General features: G+C 39.8%; 1 protein-coding gene and 1 long non-coding RNA gene across 4 annotated transcripts in view; one reads left to right on the top strand and one right to left on the bottom strand.

Annotated features, from left to right (window-relative positions):
- Positions 1 to 20887, bottom strand: part of Pard3b (par-3 family cell polarity regulator beta) — a 1003618-nt gene that overhangs the window by 115354 nt on the left and 867377 nt on the right. The window lies entirely within an intron of this gene.
- Positions 860 to 13550, top strand: Gm34881. Its single transcript, XR_373442.4, has 3 exons — positions 860 to 1518; positions 2715 to 2810; positions 10923 to 13550. It is a non-coding gene; the product is annotated as a predicted gene, 34881 (long non-coding RNA).

Below are 20887 nucleotides of genomic sequence, written 5' to 3'. Positions count from 1 at the left end.
GTCCTTCCCTTTGGCTATCAACTTATTGAAACAATGAGCCCTAAGAAATTGGAAGTTTCTCAAGAGTGTTATTCTGATAGAATGACAAAAAGTGCCAGTCAGAGAGAGCCCTTGTCTTGGAAGGAGATTTCACATTTATCTGACAATTTGTCAGGCCATCTTGCAGGAGAGACTGGATGCAAGACTGTGGTGATGGGTGGGACCACACCTTGACTAGGATTTCTTAGTTATGTGTACTTCTTGCCTTCTGTTTAAACCCAAATCTCATGCTCAGGGCTTATAAAATAGACTTGGGGATGACTGAAGCTCTTTGTTTCTTTTGCCAACTGGCTATATCAAATAAATCTTTTTTTTCCCCCTCTGGCTTTTTAGAACTATTTGTCTCATTAATTGGCCTATTGAGGATGGTTGGCTTAGCATAGCTTGTTAAAGCTGCCAGGACCCAGGCTCTGATACTAATAGCTTTGGTAAAATTGGTATTCTCCATTTTCCCCTTGTTTTGCCAATAGTTCCCCCTAAAATAATAAAAATTCACTGTGACCATATGGAAACTTGATTCCTACCAAACTTAAGGTAGCTTTGTGATTAAAGCAATTACTCTGAAATTAAGAACCTGGTGTTTGCCATGGCTGCACTGAAATGTCTTGATTAAATGGATGTGCTTAGTGAAAAGGCAAACAAAGCCTGGTGGTGGTTCATGCTTTTAATTCTATACTTGAGAGGCAGAGGCAGGTGGATCTCTTAGTTCAAGGCCAGCCTGAGCTACAGAGTGAGTTCCAGGACAGCCAGGCCTACACAGAAAAACTGTCTCGAAAAGCAAAACATAACAAAACAAGACAAATTACATTAGGAACAAACAATTCATTTTTTTTCCTATGGGGAACTCTCTTTTTCTTCAATGACTACTTTCTTCAGTTATCACAGAAGGTGTACCTCATAGGAAGTCAGGAGACAGAAGTCAGGCTTCTTAAGATAGAAATAGCATGTGACAAGTTGGTGGTAGAACCGTGGGAAAGCATGCTGTAATAATATACAACTTTGAGAAGTTTGTCTCAGTATGTGTTCTTATTGCTGCTCTAGCCTACTGTGTATGCCAGGATGCAGCGGAGCGGGGACTTGAACACCTGCTTCAGAGGAAGTGATGTTCAAATGAGGGTCATAGGAAAGAGAAAAGTCTTCACAAAACATGATGCTACATTAGCTTAGGCTGGATCCTGGTCCTTCCCACAGCTGTGTTGGTGGCATTTGACCTAGATGCAACGCTGTGACAAGCCTGACTCTGCCATGGCAGTGTGAATCTACCCTTAAATCTTTCTTAACAGGCTCCTTGCTCCTTCTAGCATCTGCTTCCTTCGAGATCCATGTATTGGTACTTCTATCCTAGCTACATGAACTGACCCTCTGACTTCTGCAGCTTGAAAATTTGTCTTGGAAATTGGAACCCTGGACTGGACCTTGACCTCAGTGAATCAAGCCATAGTGGTGGAACATAGACATGACACTTTTGATTGCATAATGGTAAGCACTTCCACTCTTGCTATGAACACAGCTACTATTTACCTGAACATAATTATATTGATTTATGAAGGGTGACATTCTCTTGCCTTGGAGTGTTAAGATTGAGATTTGTCACCAGATTGATGTCATATCTTCAGATAAAAGGCATGACTGTACCTCACTCCTTATCACCTGAGACAACACAGGGCTGCTCTCTAAGGTCAGAACACCCTGCTTCTCTATCTCCTCTTCCAGAGTGAATATACACCCTGAAACTCTGCAGAGTGGTACTGGCCGTATGATTTATAATTCAACAATAACACGAGTTGTTTCCACAGCTTCTACTCACTTTTACAAGTCTGTGACAGGAGGTTATTCTCATTCTATACAATATACCCTGCTGGCTGTATTCAGATTTCAGAAGCCATTTTGTTTTAGTCGTGAAATTTTACTGAATTACTCATATTTGAACACTATTAAGTTATATTCCCTCCCCTGATATAGCTGTCTCATATGAGGCTATGCCAGTACCTGGCAAATACAGAAGTGGATAACCACAGTCATCTATAGGATGGAACACAGGGCCCCCAGTGGAGGAGCTAGAGAAATTACCCAAGTAGCTGAAGGGGTCTGCAACCCTATAGGTGGAACTATCCAGTACCCCCAGAGCTCGTGTCTCTAGCTGTATATGTAGCAGAAGATGGCCTAGTCGGCCATTGTCAGGAACAGAAGCCCCTAGGTCTTGCAAAGTTTATATGCCCCAGTACAGGGGAACGCCAGGGCCAAGAAGAGGGAGTGCGTAGGTAGGGGAGCAGGTTGGGGGGAGGGTATAGTGAACTTTCAGGATAGCATTTGAAATGTAAATAAAGAAAATATATAATTAAAAAAATAAATAAAAGACATATTCCCTCTAAAACACATAGTAAAGTATTTGTGATATTAAATAATTCACATGTATACTAGATTTTTCATATATACACATATATATCTACATATATCTATCTATATATATATATGATCTATATTGCTTCAAGGCATTTTGCCAATTTTATTAATGATATGAAGTACATGGGGATCATAGAAAAATTTACTAAGTGATGTATATGCCAATGTTTACTTTTTAAAAAAAGACCTATCTTAAAATATACTTGAGAAATCCACACAGAATGGTGGCAAAATTGTCCTTTCATTTCCTCTCTCTGTCTTTTCCTAACAAGTATACACAGATGTGAAGAAGAATGGATGTGGGTCACTGTGGAGCTGTGTCTTCTGCTTAAGACGATGAATGAACCATGCCTCATGCTGCAGTCCAGGTAGATCCCGCTATTCTTACACACCTTGCCTCAGGATTGCCATCTAATTGATGTATTTAGTTTATCATCACTTAGACAAAAAACAAAAACAAAAACAAAACAACAATAAAGCCAACTGAACAAAAACCCCAGAGGCTTTGGCCATTTTAACAGTGACAGGTTTTCATCCAACTTTCCATCCACTGAAATGCCCATGAATAGGAGCTAACTTAGTTTCCTTCAGTTGGTGTCAGTTCCTAACAACTTTTTATTATTTGTGTTTTATGTTGTCATGTACAGGATTCCAGGGTTGAGACTTGTCCAGCATGGTCCTGTACAGGCAAGCCAATGGATTTAGCTGCTGCTGCGGCAGAGCTGAAGGAAACAACACTGGGTGGGTTTAGGGAGAGCACAGAAGTAGGAAACAATATAGCACTCTCCTGTAGTGTCTTTCCAGGATAGTTTTGTATATACACAGATTTTAAATCATATCGTACCTTTTGAAAACTAACTTTAAGCTGGGCAGTAGTGGCGCATGCCTTTGATTACAGCACTTGGGAGGCAGAGGCAGATGGATTTCTGAGTCCGAGGTCTACAGAGTGAGTTCCAGGACAGCCAGGGCTACACAGAGAGAACCTATCTCAAAAAACCAACCAACCAACCAAACAAACAAACACACACACACACAAAAAAAAAAAAAACACCCAAAAAAAGAAAAGAAAGAAAGAAAACCAACTTTAAGACATGACTTCACTTGAAACTTTAAAAGTTTTGTCAAAGGATTTTACAATCTGAAATAAAATGAACAAAATCTAGATAAACAGGTGAATGGAAGAAACCTACAAAGTGTGTGTAGCTCACATTCATCTTCTCTAGCTGAACAAAGAACAAAGCAAGGAGAAAGAAAGCTTGGCTGTGCGCGATACTTGAGCAAATTAATAATAATATGCACACACACCCCTTCCAAGGAGCCTCTCACCAACAGCTACAGGAACTGAAAGATAAAATTATTACCTTCTAGGCTTAAATCAAACACAGCTTGAGTTTTAAGAATACATATCTGACATTTAGATGTGGATTAAGCTTTCAGGGTCATTCTGGGAAAACAAGCTTTTGTGGGCTGCAGGCCATGAAACCTTGGGAATTTCCTAGGCCTCCGTGAAATCCCCTCTTCCTCAGAAGAAACAACGGAGATGGTCTCTCCTCCCTGGGGACCATGGAGTGCTGTCAACCCACTGATTCTCAACATCTGGACATCTAGGCCTTCCCCTTTGGATACCAAGGAAGTAAGCTGTAACAGATGACACATCTTTGAGGGAAAGTTAACAAAATTCTAATGATTCAGTGCATGGATGGTAACTTTGTAATTGAATGGACATTCTGAAGCTTACATGTACACCAGGCAATCAAAACTATAATTTCTTACACACCAAGCCTTGTCTCCCACCTTATCCTTCAATAGAAGAATTTAGGAAAATAATAAAAGTGACAAAGTAAAATATACTAAAAAAAAAAAAAAAAAAAAAAAAAAAAAAAAAGAAAGAAAGAAAGAAAGAAAAGGTCTTCAAGGGGAAGAACCTAAAAATTATGCATTAGATCTATTCCAGATGTCAAGAAGCAAAGCAATATATGTGTGGGTGTGGATGTGTGTGGGTGTGTGGGTGTGTATACCTTAGTCCTTACCTTAGTATCTATAAAGAGCACACATAACAAACTATGTAACCACATAGCTGAAGTACATTGTACCACAGCTATGTGACCATGGGGGAAGATCCTAATGATTCTTAATGATTGTATATGGTGTGGAATCTCACAATCTGATAAACAGGTAATTTCACTGGCAGGATAATGATATGATTACTGTTAAAATGACTAGGTCTACCAGACTAAGAACTTACTAATAACTTGTTTTGAGAGCATCTAGATTGATTTAATTTCTTTTACATCTGAGTGTAAAAATCCTGACATCTTCTGCAGTTTTAAATATGCTTACAGCAACCACCCAATCAAAATAGATTCTTGAATCCAAAGAGCTGCATAAGAAGATCTACATATGCTCCGAAGGACACTGGGTCCAAGATCTCACAACTCTCATTTTCCAGGATAGAAGGTGCTCTTGGGTACACAGGTGTTCTCTGTTCCCCTCCTGACCTCTGTGATTATGGAACTGTGAATAGTTAGTACTACCTTGGTTTACAGATCATTTCATTTGTTAAAAGATGTTTGGGTTCTTGAAAATCCTTGCTAGAGAATTACTAACCTTTTTTTCATCATGGAATAGAAAATAGTTACTAGACATCAAACTTTGGCCCTTGGCTGACTTTATGGGATCTCTCCAGTGACCAGCTCTTTTCTGACCAGTACATTCAATTGAACTTTGCTTTTTCTCCAGTAGGGCCATGCCTCTGTCTCAAGCGGGAGGATTCAGAGCAAGATCTAATCCTCAGGGACTTTACAGTCCAGTGGGGGGAGATGTGACATAAACAAATAATGACAGTAGAATGTGGCAGTTATCATGAGGAAGTATCATGTCGTGTAACGAAGTCCTTGCGCAGCTCTACAGATGATGTGATTAACCACTTGGGGAGGTCAGGCCTCATGGAGAGGAGGAGACATGGGCATGACTGGGAGGATGGCCATAGAAAAGGAGGAAATGGAACATGCAAACGGGGAGCTACAGGGAAGGAACACTGCTGGTCACGGCAGAGCAGGAGTAGTAAGGGAACTGTGGGAACGGAAGGATTTGAACAGATCTTACTTAGACATCCTTCTGAATGGGACAGGGGGACTTTCAAGCAGCACAACAACAGCATCATAACAGAGTTTGCACCTAGGTCATCCTTGAAGAATGAACCTGCAAGATGAACCCTTGACCTATATGGGGTTTTCTTGCATTTTGTGATTTTTCTGCATATGTGTGTATGCATATAATTCAAATCTAACAGCAGGCCACATTATCAGCAAAACTCAGCTTCTACTCCTGCCTGTCTCCCAAATGATTGGATGCTGTACACCAAGGACCACAGAGGATTGAGACAATGGGAGGGGCATTGAAATGTTTAAGATTTTCTATAAGCAGAGCTCTTATTTATCTGCCATGAGCTGGTGATGATGGTTGACACACCATTAATACAGTGACAAATTTCCCATTAGGGGAAAGGTACTGGCTGCCAAATCTCGGGTCAGAAAGTTAAAGCAACACAACACAAAACAAATGAAACTACTCTGTTAGAGATTGACAAGGACTTTTCTTTTCCATGGCATTTTAAAGGAAAAGCAGTCACAGGATCTTAATTAACAAATAGCTAGTGCCCCACTCAGGGGAGGAGATGGTGGTGTGAAGATCTGCCAGGGAGGAGTGTGCAGCTTGCCACACAGATATGAAAAATGAATGAGTCAGCAGATACCAAAGAAGAAGGACAATTAGGCACTATGCTGCCAACCATGGAACTCAGTAGCTCACAGTGAAATGAATTCAAGCCATGCCTGCCTCAGCTTTTAGTAGTCTGTCGATTCAGTGACAGTAGCCAGTTTGTCCATAAACATGATGTCAGGTATAGCCTTTGCCATCCATTATGGTGAAGTCACATGAGGGGAACATGGAATGAACATATTATTTATATATTCATATATACTCATGTAAATTCATACATATGAATATATGTATTCATATGTACATATAGGAATATATTCACATAGTAATGTGCTTGTTTTGTTTTTATCATTGAGCAAAGCAGCTTTCCAATCTATCATCTCTATGTAGTAATGACACTATATTTCTTCTCTAGCTAGTTCCAACAGTTTTATTAACCACCATCTTTTTTTTTTTGTCAACTCTCAATTATCTGTAGAAATGAGTGGTTAGGAAGAATATGATAAAACAAACACAAAGGATGACTTTTTTAGAAAAATCTCGTTTAAACCAACAATGTTATTTTCTTTCTCAACAAGCATTCTTCCCAGAGCTATAAATAATATCCCAATTAATTGACTTAAAGTTCACATTCTTTCTGCAGACCAGTCCCTTGTTTGGTAAAGTTACTAATAAGGTGGGGAAAAGGCCAAAAGGCAGGCCAGCCAGAGGAAACAGAAGAAGCACAAAGATGCAAATGATGAAGACAAGAGTGGAATGGACAGTTAGGAGTTAATGACCGAGGAAATGTTTCCCTAAAGAGTCCACCATGTTACCAGAGAAATGAAAGTTTTTAGAGGAAAAAGGACCAGGTCTTAATTTTCTGAGTGGATACACATTAAAGATCTACCAAGTGCATATATAACCAAAAGGAACTTTCAGGATGTCTGTTGCACACTGTGCTGTGCACTTTATTGTTAACTAATCGGGAAAAAAAAGAAGCCACAGCTCTTCTCTATAGGTAAAGATACAACATAGCCATTCAAATTCATTATTTGTTGGGAAACATCCATGCTGAGAATGTAAACAGAAAGGGCGAGTTGGATGGCTCTGCATTATTTGGTGTACTGAATATTAGCATGGAAGAAGGAAGTAGCACACTTTATTAGAGGCTTCCTAGTCTACAATGAAATCATCTCTTACCCAAGTATAAATAAGCCCATTGCCTCCTAGCTCAGATTCTCTTCAAATTCCACATAAAATCTAAGCCACTGGGCTTAAATTGAATCACCGTGTTATTTCTTTTTATATTACTTGACTTACTTTAAAAGTTGAATCCTTATTGTATATCTAAGAGAGTTCTTAAATTTATAACCTGCCCCCCAAAAAGAATCATTTCCTCTTCCTGGAGCAGCTTTTAAATACCACATCCAAAATATCTAGGGAATTGGAGAGAGAAGAGGGAGGGGTGGGAGAGGGGCTAAAGAAAGAGCTAATGGTCAAAATGCATCCTTATAATAAAATGAGTTTCCTAATGGATGCTCGCTACAGGAATAACATTAATTCAGTATTAGGACTTTCACTGGAAAAATATGAATGCAATTTATCTTTTTAACTGTCAGCTGCATTTCTAAAGCTCTGAAGTCTGTAGCTTCCAGGGGCCTTTTGTCTTTCTGCCATGGCAGGGATATCTTGGACAGCTGTAAGAGCTTTCTAAGCTATCTTTCTCAAAATCCATTAGCTAATTCAAGGAACCTAATTAGAGCTGCCATTTTGATGGAGCATACTGAATACTCAGTACAAACTAGTAACACCATCAATGTTTATTAGAAAATCACAAAGCCCAAAGTGCTCCCTTCCCTATGAATATTAATGGGAATACAGCAAACAAAATATTTATTAAAACACGTGCTTAATACCATCAAGGTTTACAGACAGACACTGAAAGCGAGACAGAAGCACACACTTGAATGTAAGGCCCTTGCCTGTGGACACACAATGGCCTGAGATTTAGACTTAAGCAGCACATAATTATTATTTGTACACTCTCCCCACTTGTCTCCCTGGGTTTGGCACCCTGAGATTCAGTGGCTCACAGCTGGGAGGACAGATGTAAGTCCAGAGAAGACTGAAGGAGGGGGTGGAGGCAGCCTTTAAAAAAAAAAGTAAAATAAAACCCCAAACAGCTGCTGAGTGCCACAGATCCTCATCAGTGGAGAAATAAGTCTTGCTTCTCTATTAAGGCAACAGCTTGATGACGTCAGTGCTTTCCACCCTCATCCAAATGACAGGGTCATCCAAGTAGCTCTTATCTCCTCTTTCTGCCCATAGGCTTGGGAAGGTGGAACTGCCTGGAGAGGTCAGTCCCACATTCTGTTGTTATGGTAATGAAGCATCTTCCATTACCCAGTCAGCTCAGGTACTGACCCAAGCTGTCCTGCAAAGGACAGAGCCACTATGCTCTCTTCTCTGAGGAGCCATAAAAAGCTCTTTGTGAAAGAAAGGCTTATGTTTGGGAGACCCAATCCTCTCTCTAGCTAGTCTCTCTCTCCCTTCCTTCTCCCTTGACCAGACTTTTCAAAAGCAATCCTTAGCTGTGCCCCTTTCATCATCTGTCATCTTAGCCTCACCATCTCGACTGGCAGCAAGCTGGTTGTATCTTTACAACTGTTAAAATGCCCTCCAGCCCCTCGCTGATCTCTGCAGGCTGGATTTTAAAAACCAAAGACCTCTTCAGAGACTCTTCCACCCCTATTTCTCCAATCTCTAAACCCAGGCCTTCTGCAGTATGGGGCTGGAGTCAGTTGGTCCCATGTGTCAGATTTCTCAATTTTACTTCAGGGTTAATGTGCTGACAACAGGTTTTAAGTCAGGAAGCAACATGGATAAGATTAAAACTTTAGAAGACCATTTTGGATTTTCTTTGGAATACAGAATGGAGGGTATTTTATTCAACGAGAAAACCATTTCTCAAAGTCTGAGATACAGAATAGAATTAGGTGTACAATGGAGAAGAAGGCTAAGTGGTACCCATAAGGATGGAGAGAAGCAGACTCACGTGCATTTGGTTTCAAGCATGAGGTTTGTCCCCAGCCCTTTCCTGGTGGAAATTTCTTTTCATTCTACTCTGGAATTCTCACAGTACTTGGCACTAATCTTATGACCCTTTCCCTTCTTTCTTTGGTAGTGTAATAATTCACATGTTTTATATATTTTTAATCTTTGTCTACCCCTCAGTAGTGACTGAGGGCTGCAAGGTGTTGGATCATTCGGATATCTTCTATAAAACTTAGTACGGAGTCCCCGCCTGAAATACTTTTACCTCATAAGTGTTTGTGGGAGTTGAAAACAAGCGAGCCATTTAAGACAGTGTGCAGTGACTTTGACTTTGAAGCAGGAGGGATTGACTTTGGTTTTAAGGATGAGGGAGGCTAGGTCCTGTGGTTGGGGGTGGTGGTGGTATATGTGAGAGACATAAAGGACCACAACTACTCAGTAGCATGTTGAGCACCAGCCTGAGGGTATTGTCCTTTTGTTACTATTTTTCATCCCTAAGTGCATAAGCAGAACACTACTGTGCATATCTTAACGGCTTACTGCAAATCTTTCTGCCATCTCCACAGAGTGCACAGGTATTTCACTGTTTATACAAATTTTCTCTACAGTTTTTGAAGTTATCTCTGCTGTGACATGTTTTTATGGCCTGCTATCTTCAGGCAGCAATTGCTATAACATTTTTTTGGTGCCATCAGCTCCCATAAGAATGGTCTAGCCAAGCAGTAATGTGCTTTGCTTATTAATACTTGTGGAATGCATGTGTATGCTGAAATGATGTTATCGGAAACCTTTTCTGGGCTATGTCATACTAAATATAGCATGTGTAGGCCTTGATGAAACTGTCTGGAAACTGTGAGATTGTCCAAGTTCACAGCTATAGAAAAAGCAAGCTAGCAACACTGGCCGACCTTTATCTCGGAGTTAAATTTAGTCCCTCATCCTCATTAAGATCTCACTGCCAAACAGCACTCTACTCTGATTAATAAAGTTGTCTAATAAGCATATCACTTTCTAGCACTCTGCAGAGGTAGTTGAAGCCTCGGGCAGGGTTGGGGAGAGCTGTTGAACAGAAGTCTTACACTCCATATCCTGGAAAGCAGAAGCAGTCTCTATTGTTTGGTCAAGCTCAGCTCTGGGCAAAAGGATGGGTTGTGATGTTAAGAAGAGGGTATGCCCATCACCTTGAAGTCAGTCTGCAAGAAGTATTGGAAAACCATGAAACCCACCCACTCGATGGGTGCTCTGAGTTAGTTTACAATCCAGCAGTCCATACTTTGACATAATTTGACTACTATTTTAAGGAGAATTGGTTAGACAAACAGACTAAGACTCAAAGGTTTTCAGAGCAACTGGAAAGCCTCAACAAGACACCCAACTGCTTGTGAGTCCGCTCTCTGTAGGCTAGTTATGAAAGCAGCAGTGTGCTGTAAACACGGAGATCTTCAAGTCCTATGAAGGGCTTGGGGTAGTGAGCTGGGCTTCCCAGGCACAATCTCTTCTTCATGCTCTCTTGTTCCGGAATTCTCCTACCCTGCAAACACAGTCAGTCTCAGTCATGGTAATTCAGGGGCTAAGCTGGATACTGTTTCCTAGATTATAATGCTCCATACTGAAATCATAGGGACCATAAAATTGGATTCTGTCCCCTTTGTTTCCCTAGACACAAGAATAAGAAGGAAAGCAAAAATCATGTGATTTCATTTCTGTTGTTTCTGTTTTCACAGAAAAGGAGTCCCCAGACAAGAAAAGACATCTGTTTACCTCTACACTAGCTTTTGTGCAGTATCCATTTTACTGCTTTGTTAAACCAGGGCCTCCAAATCTTCACAGAAGACACTTAGACGTATCCCACAACTGTATCCTTCAGGGCAACTGAACATGAAAAGAGGATTTGTACAGATGAGGTATGGCTCAAATTTTGTAGGAGACAGCCACTAGAATGGCAAAGGGAGAGAAGCTATAAAAAATTCAGCAGCCACGATTCTACACACACATCCTCTGCTCTGTACCAAAGAGAATATTCAGAGTTGCTATAAAATATACAAGTCAGATTCTGAGTTGGTGCACTTATCCACGCCTAAGAATCTGAGATAACTAATTACGCAATAACCCGGAGTGCATTTCTCTTGTACGTAAAGGGAATCACAGTTAAAGAACAAAAGCAAACATTTGCTGAATTCACGACCAAGACCTACATCAGGCTTCATGCTGAAGCTCGAAACCCTGCAATTTGAACATCACAAAGCCAGAGGTATAGTTACTGGATTTTCTTTGAAGTGTCTTCACATAGATACAAGTTGGAATCCACCCATAAATATAAAGAAATGTGAAAACAGCATTGCCACAAATAACAGATGTTTTCCTTCCACTGCCAGCACGCTCAAGGTAAAGGTTAATTTATTTTTATTTATTTTTTTGGTCCAAAACCAACCAAACAAACAAACTGAAATCCAAGAAAGACAAACAACATGGTTAGGAGCTAAGCCTTCCAACAGGTGAAATTGCTGTTAATGCATTCGATAAATTATTCCCTTGTCTCATGGGAAAACCAGATGGTTCAGGTGGGAACCAACACTGTGTTTTGGAAGTCCTTGTACATTGTATTTTTGAATATAAAAGATAACCTGAAATCTATCCATGCTTATGAAAAGAGAAAAGAAAAATAAGGAAAAGAACCATAGGAAGATTATCAGGCACGGGAAGGTGCCATACAGAAAGGCGATGTTGAGCTGGAGAAGGATCTGACAGACAGAACATCACAACTTTTCATCCATCTCACTGCTGCTGTTTATAGTTTCAAAGGGTAGCAGAAGCTCATGCATTAAGGATAGCGATGGAAAACAAATGGAGTGAGAAGCCTACTTAACATGGCTTTACACGGTGGTTCTTTTAGAGAAAAGAAAATTAAAAAGAGAACTTCTCTCTTCTAGCTAGTGCATTTGTTAGGGAAAAATGTTAAAGTGAGTCATTTGCAGTCAAAATGAACCAATAGGAGATCGATCTCCCTAGGTGTGCTTGCTGGTGGCTCACCCTCCACACACTGCAATGATGCAGGGTCTGGCTGAAGCGATAGCTAATTGAGGATTGTTCCTTCTGTCTTTTAGTTTAAATCCAATCCTTGGACATGAAAACTTTCAAAGACAAAGAGCTACATTAATTTAGTAATTCCAGAGTGTTTAATACATCTGCCACTGTCTGGTGGTTTTCTTCATTTTCAACCACTTGACAGCTACTGTGATCACAAGTTTCAGAGAATCTATTTCCCTGTGTAAAATTAACAGCAATAAAGCAAGCTAAATGGAATATGACCAAATCAGAGAGTTCTCATATTGCAGGACTTCAAAGAATCCTAGAAGTACTGTGGTGCAGACTTGTGTTCTAATCATGAATGCAAACGCTGCTCTGAACCAGAGGTCTGTCACTTACTACCAAGACAGATGTCATGGACACTCATTTACAGATGTCAACAGAATTGCCCATCACCAAAGACAGCCTTGTGCAGATCACACTCTCCATGCTCAAAGCATGGGACTTTTCTCTTCCTTTAAACGGAGGACATTTGTACGGAATACGGTAGGCTCTTCTTGATAATTTTTCTTTTCTAATGGTTTTCCCCTCCCTGTGTGTATTTTTAAGGGGGAAAGAAAGCAAAGGGCAGCAAAAGCAGCCTTAAGTGCTTGGCAAATGATCTTCCTGAATCTGGACCTCATAAATCCTGTAAAATTGTTATATTTCAACAATAGGCTGGAAAAGCTTTTCTCTGCAATGATGAAGCCCAGCTTCAAAATTTATGGTTTCATTTCAGAAATGGACTATAAAAAGAGACTGACTTAGCTGTCTATCAACTAAGCCTGACAATAGCAAATAAGGTGTGAGCTTTCAATGTCAAATAGATATTTAATATTAAAATTCTCAGATTAAACATTGCAAAGGGGTCTCCTGTGCAGCGCACGCTGATGAGAAGGGTGATAGATGGAGGGTGGGTTGTCATAGCAATGTCCAGACCCTGAAGTGACATTTCTCTCAGTATCTACTTTTTTTTTTTTTTAATACTCTGCTCAAAAGGATGCTATTCTATTGGAGGGAAGGGTGAGTCAATTAAACAAGATCTAAGCAGATCTGGCTTGGTTCAGCACATAAAAAGCCCAAGTGTGCCATCGCTCACTCTTTTTGTCAAGGAGGTTATGAAAACCTGCATCCTAATACATCTTGATAAATTCACATAGATCTGTTGAATGGTGGCAAAGAGAAATTTACTCCAGAATCCAGTCTCTGGATGGACCACTGAGGCAGAATAAGAACTTCAAGTGGTAACTATGAAAGGCATTAGTGTCTATCATAACTCTTAAACCTACTGGTAAATTCAGAAGTTCAAAGAAAAACAGCATGGTGCTACTTTTGACCAATTAAATTAACGAAGTTTTACAGGTCAGAAAGTAAGTGGTAATCCTCAAGTTATCACAAATGGGGTTACGGAAGTACTCCTTTGCATGACTGGTTGAAACGTTGTTTTCTAGAAAATTGTTAGCAATATGTTTCAAGCTGTGTGGCAAAGTGTTTTAAATACATGCTTATTGGAGAATTTACAAAGGTTGTAGTACAATTATAGAAATGTCTTATACAATGTTTTGAGAGTTTCAAATGATTAGCACACAGAGGCCAGAAGGTAAAATTAAATAGATATAATTATTACGTGGGTTAGTTTACACGAGTCTTCCTATCTCAGAAACATGCATGCATACCTATATACCTACAAATGACATATTTGCATATATAGTGATATACATAGGAAAAGTATGATAGATGAAAATATTCTAAAATGTAAGCATTTAACAACTCATGAATTCTTGATTTTGATTCTCTTCCTGCTTTAATTTCTTTGTTTATTAAATTTACTTTCAACTACTCAGAAAAAAATGAGAGAAAAGTATACTAAGGAGACACAGTAGTATAACAGGCCTATGATCTCTGTACCCAGGGTGTTGAGGCAGGAGGATTATGAGTTCAAGTTCAGGATGGGCTACATAGCAAGCCTCTTTCAATCTATCTTTAAATAACAAAACATGTCCATGTGCATATCATTAGAGCTGGCCAGGCTAAGGTAGAAATGCGGCATTTGTTAAGTGGTCCTCTGAAAGGTTTTTCTTCTGCTAGATTCAGTCCCCTGTTTTCTCCTATTACCAGATTGTGGTATAAATGAAATGGAACACTCAGATGAGCACATTTTGTAAGTCATAAGCAAAGCTGTACATGTAAATTATTTTAAATCTAACACCTCAAGAAAATTTCATCATGGGGAATTTAAGGGAGGTGGAAGGTTAAGTTTACAAATGTAACATTTGGTAGTGCGGGGTGGAAATCATTCAAATTTTAACAAAGAAAAACATATGAGACTGGACCACAACTTGTAAACAAGATCAACGTAGAAGTGAATATTATGACACACACAGGAAAGGAATCAGTGCCCACTACTTTCCTCCTGATTTTTATTCCCAACAGTGTACAATATCACCCACATTAATGAGTGAAACGTGCCCGACTGTCAGGCAGCAGAAAACCAGGAGCAGATAAACAATTTGCTATTGTAAAATTCCCTAATGGAGCTTAATAAGGGAGTGAACATTTAGACACAACAGGGCTGAGACAAGATGTGACAGCTTCCATAACACAGAATCTCATTACTTTGTGCGTTGTCTGAGTCATAAATAGAATTTTAAGTTTGCTTGTGTTTCTTATAACTGATACACTAAGAATTAAGTTGCACTTTGAAAAGCAGAAGACTGCATGGGGTAATGTGCTAAATTTGTGGAAGTGACCCCTCTTCATCAATGGGAAAAGAGGCTTAATGGTTGACAGTGATGATGGTTGACGGCTACAGTGGGGGACAGCACGGAAATAAGATGGTAGGGAAATTGCATGGGCTACATGAGAGAATTCCTATCCCAGAGCTCAAGCCTCTGAGCTTCAAAGGAGTTTCTGATATGTAGTTATAAAATAATATATGATTACAATATAATAATAATATATGATTACAATATAATAATAATATATGATTACAATATAATAATAAAGCTGATCATCCCAAGCTCTTACCAGCAATAGACCATGTCTCCCTTTGGTTTTGGTCATTATTTTAATTTTTTTCTTTCTTACTTTTCTCCCCTGACCTAGGATATCAGTTATCAATACCTCTGCCATCCAAGTAGCTACTGGTTTTTCTAGTCATTTCTGTCCCCTTTGTTCCATAGGCACCACTTTTGCAATCTTAGGCTGGGGTGGAGAAATAGTACCTGCTCCCCCCAACCCCCTGTTATCCACACCCAGGGCTGATAACCATGTGGCATTCTGCAGAAGCTGGCAACTGTGAGCACCATTCTGGTCCTCTGGGCAGACTGCTTTGTCCTAATTGGTTTCTGTTTCTGGGAGTTAAACACCAAATAAAATTAAAAAGAAAACATTCTTTCTTGGGAATGAGATATCTTAAGAGAGAAAATATACAGAAGCCAAGAGGACTCCTTAGCTCCTACCTTGTATCACTTGGCCATCTTTGAAAGTCAGTAAAGAGAAAGTGTACATATGTGTGCACCTGTGTGTATGGAAGTGCATGTGTGTGTGCATTTGTATATGTGCACGTGCATGCATGTATGTGTGTGAGCATATGTGTACATTTGTGTGTGCATATGTGTATGTGGGGGGGTAGGTGGGGCTGGATGAGTGTGTGTGGGTGTGGGTGTAAATCTAGAGACAGTCCAGGGTTGCTTTCTTAACTTTCCATGACTTCATGTGTTGAGTAGATAACAAATTCATGTGGCTTTACTAATCTGTGTTTCAGAGAATAACAATCTACATTAATCTTTTTACAGTTTTCTAAAACCAGCACAGGAAAAAGAAATCCAATTCCAAGACTGTGAAAGGATTGTTGGGTGCAGAGGTGTCTGAGTTGGACAAAGGAGCCCTCGAGCTCTGGGAGCCCTGACATCAAGCAGCGTTGCTCCTTCTGTTCCCATCAGGCAGAATGGCGAGCCCCCTTCTCCAGGACAGTGCATCACTGTATTAGCGATGCTTTTGTAAAGAGGGGTTGACAACAATAGAATATCTCCTGCCTGCTAAACAGAAAGTGACAACTCCATTTGAAAGCTGTCCCTAGGTGCATTTTTATGTGTAGAAATTATCTGTGACAGTCCCAATCAAAATAGTTTCATGTCACATGGCACATGAATGGGCAATACAAAACACTGCTTCGAATGTGGTTTTGTCCAGTTAATAGGTATTTTTTAGTGAGTTTTTCATGCTATTATTTTTTAAATATAGAAAATAAAAGTGGGTTTTCATTGGTAATGTCTTTTTTTTTTTTTCTCCTGAGACTGCCTACACTGGGTTGAAGCTGTTGGAATTCTTTTTCCTCGGCCTTCCAAATTCTTAGATTACAGGTGTGAGTTAAAGATTGCTTAGACAAACCAATGGTTTTAACTTAAAAACATGCATACAGTAACTTAAAAAGAGATGGAAATATCAGTATAAAAAGAGCAGCTCTGCTCACAGAAAACTAGAAATAGGTAGACCAGTAGTCTGACCATGGAGTCATGGACAAACCTGAGATTTTCTTGTGGTTCCTAATATTTGGAACTCACTTTGACAACAAACTCTGACATGGATTGACCTATAAAGACAAAGCTGAGTACCGTTTACGGTGTTTGAATTAAAGGAGGTGAACGAGGACACAATTCGAAGCTTGTCAAATGTCAGACTACAAGGATCAATTCTCCCTCCTGATGGCTGATACACATCGGTCCTGGGATTGAAAAGTCGCAACAGACTGTTTGAAAGAATTCTTTCATGGCTACCTGTCTATCATAGGCCATGGTTCAATTTCAGAGTTTTCTGTTGCCCTGCTATAAACTATATACAACTTTTCATAATGTCAGCTGTAAACTCAAATTATATTTTTTTCCTTACCCCATACCACACAAAGGCTCCTATAAGTAAACTCCTAGAGGGTAGGGGACAAGGGCAGGGGACATGTCTGTCTGAAACTTCATTATATTTTAATAGATGCTCACCAGGTTCTAGACTGGAGGGCCTGGGAGGGGAATAGGGCTTCCCTGAAAATAGCCACAAAGATGTCTATATTTCTTTATTTCACAATTCATGTCTTTACTTGATAGGTTTTGACATTTACTATCACATGAAAGGACTGTCCTTTAATCTGTTTTTTTTTAAAAAAATACATTTCCCTAAAAGCAAATGAAATACATATTAGTGTAACTTCTGATATTAATTAGAATAAGGCACAAAATCACAGCCAAAACCATGCATGTATCTGTACACATATATGCACATACACATCTCCTGAAGCTTCAGAGAAATCTTATCATCCAGGTTTCATGCCACACAGAGAAGATGACAGAAGTAAATGAAAGATATTTTCATGTATGAATTTGTGGAGATTTTCGGGCAAATGTCCTAATTTTAGACAGCTAAGGTGAGGGATAAAGTCACCTGCTGGGGTGAGCGCAGGTAATTTTGGTGTGAACACATGGACACTAGAGTTCTCAAAGAGATCAGCACAGAGGTGTGAAGAGAGTCATAAAAGTGAAGCTCACTGGAGATGGCAATGACATTAAACATCCACTGAAAAAACCAAGTTGAAGGTACTTTGAAGAGAAGGGAGGGAGGATAGGCCACTGCTGGGCAGGGATGCTTTGACACCATAGAGCGCCAGAGGAAAGGCAGAGCAACCTGAACTTGTATTTTGCTTCCATTAAAGAATTGTAGAACCATATAATTTTGGAGCTGGAAGAAATTCTGGGATCACTTAGTCACACCCCTCTGTCTTTGTAGACAAGGGAAGATGCAGAGATACATTAAGTGACTCATCTGACATCTCTGTCAAGGGAAGACAGAAGAGAGGCAGGAAAGAATAGTGAGAGAAGGAAAAATACACAGCCCAATGCACTTTAAAGCCATCTGTGTCTCTGGGGCTTCCACATGACATCCAGGATGCTGAGAGCTGAAAGGCATGGCACTCGAAGCTCAGTGATCCTTGGAAATTATAGATATGGGCCCAGATGCTGCAGAAGAGCAAGTGATGGTCAAAACTTTAAAATGAAGAAAGCAGACTATAGAAAAATCTAAAGGGCACTATGCTTAATGCTTACAGCAAATCCAAATTCTCTTGAAAGTAGAGGTGGTTGCTTTGAGATGGTTAGCTGGAATTAGTAACAAATACAAAGTGTGGGAATAAGATCTAGGAGATACAGTTGCTAAGAGAAGCACTTTCTTTTGATGCATCATCAGACCTGACTGAGTGTAGCTTTTGAACAGTTAAATACTACCTTTATTCCTTAGGAGGCTTTTGAAGCACAGCTTTGATGGAGGAACTGTTGCCTGCTGTGACCTCGGGAAGTCCTTTATCTAGAAGAACTTGGATAGGAAGTGTTTTCTGGCAGAATAGGAATGGGATATTTTGCTTCAATACTGAGAATTAAGAGTAACTAACCCCTGGGATTACTGACATAAAGAATAAGCAAATGAGAGCCCAGGCAACTGGCAAGAAATTAGGTTAGCTGGGAGGAAATGGCTAGTTTAAAGGCAGCAGGGGGTAACAGCTTGACGTTCGTGCAGCTAAGAGTGGAGTTGTTTGGCTTCTCTTCCACCCAATATATTGAGTTATTGAATATCTAATTTAAGAATTGTACTAGGACCAGAAGTAAGGTACAGTGCTTGCTGGGAAATCTGAGCAGAGGCAAGTAACCGTTGATTCTATTCATCACGATCCTTATTTGGTTGAAGTCACCATTACCATCCCAGATGGGTAGCACATCAGAACCAGGCCCTGAGTAACATGAGGACCCAACCCACAGAGAACAGACACAGGGAAAACATGGCACCGTGGAATGTATAAGGGCAACAGTCTTGAGTTGTACTGCAAAAGTTGACATCATAATAAATTGAGAGACTAGCAGGAGTTTGAGCATAAGAACGAGGAGAAATATACTTTGAGAAGCATTTTAACGAAGAATTTCATGCAGGAAATGGGTTATATTCCCTACTGCAATCATTGTAGTGATCAAATGGAAGGAACCCAGCCCAGATTCATTCAGCCTGGCCAAGGGAAAGCACAGTGGACCAGAAAAGCCTTCAGGAGAACATTAGACCCAAGAGCGAGAGCTAACTCATGCTCTCTGGAATGCACACACAGAGAGCATTAACTACTTTCAACCCTGGTCCTTATAAGCAGATAGGGAGACAGGAATCTCAAGTCCACCTTGCCTCCCTGGTGTTTCATATGGTGATGCTTCCTACATAAAACAACAGTAATAATATGGAAAAATAAACTCAACCCTAGGAAAGTGAATTCTGTGTCTGTTTGTTTTTTAACTTCTGCACATCTTGAGAAGGTGATCAATTTACTAGGATCTAGATATATGGAAAAAAGAAAAGTCTACACATGGCACCTCCCTCTCTACAGAAGGATGGATTATCTACTGCTAAGGAGAGAGAGGTCTCCAGCTAAATGAGAATCACGTTTGTATTCTACTGTTGTAATTAGTCACTTGTGATGTATGCACATAGCTATCATGCCTTCAGATGCAGAGATTTGCATGTACTTCGTCCTGGAAAGACCATCCTTTTTCCTGTGTCCCAAGCAAGGAAAAGCTAGATCCTCTATTCTCTCTCTCTCTCTCTCTCTCTCTCTCTCTCTCTCTCTCTCTCACACACACACACACACACACACACACACACACACACCAGCAAAGCAAAGATCCAGCTGGGATAAAATCAGACCTGGGCCTGTGGTAGTTCAGCCCATTTTAGGTTGCCTCTCTGTGCAGTGGCTGGCACTTGAGGTGGGGGCACTTCTTCTTAAAGGGACATGGTAGGGCTGGCAATTACCTGCTTCCTGGAATCAGAATGAGTCCTTAGATGTTATATAGGTCTAAAACATACACTAGGTTTTGTGAACCCAACATGTAAATATGTAAAAATGAATGTAACATAGTCTTGAAACAGTTTTGCATATATCTTGAAAACATATTGGTTTAGATTAAATATATCAAAAATTACTCAGCTTTTTTTTTTAAAAGAGAGAGTATTAAAATGTTAAATTACAAATGTGGTTTCTGTTGTATTTCAAGTGAGGCCTGATCTGAGGGCAGACAACCTCACAGTCTGAGTGGAGTGGCTGTGATTTAGAATTTGAATGTTTCATCCACAGAAGGAAGTCTCACTAATTGTAATTCAGTGGTGATAATCAATACACTGATCTGCAATCTCAGCCACACAAAAGAAAAACAAAACACCAAAAGCATCATGCGCTCTCTTCTCATTGGGTAACCAATGGTTTTAGTGGTGGTGTTTTGTTGCTGCTTAAGAAGGAACCAAATATTTCAATCCACAACATTGGCATTTAATGAAACCTATGGAAAACGAATAGCTTAGACAGAGGCCCTGAGATTATTTCGAATGTAAGTCAATGAGAATGATACTATTTGGGCTGGAGAGATAGCTCAGCCATTAAAGGTTAGGCTCACAACCAAAAATATAAGAGAATGATACTGTTTATTGGAGAAGTTGAGTTAGCATTTACTTAAAAATAACACCAAGTCACAAAATTAGGGCAAAGTGCATTATTCTAAGGTAATGCTAAATCAAATGATGCTAAACAGAGCCAGCGAGTTTCATTTGA

This window comes from Mus musculus, chromosome 1 (genome assembly GCF_000001635.26).
Source record: "Mus musculus strain C57BL/6J chromosome 1, GRCm38.p6 C57BL/6J".
Lineage (NCBI taxonomy): Eukaryota > Metazoa > Chordata > Mammalia > Rodentia > Muridae > Mus > Mus musculus.
The sequence above is the reverse complement of the archived record's forward strand: the minus strand, read 5'-3'. Positions and strand labels throughout refer to the sequence as shown.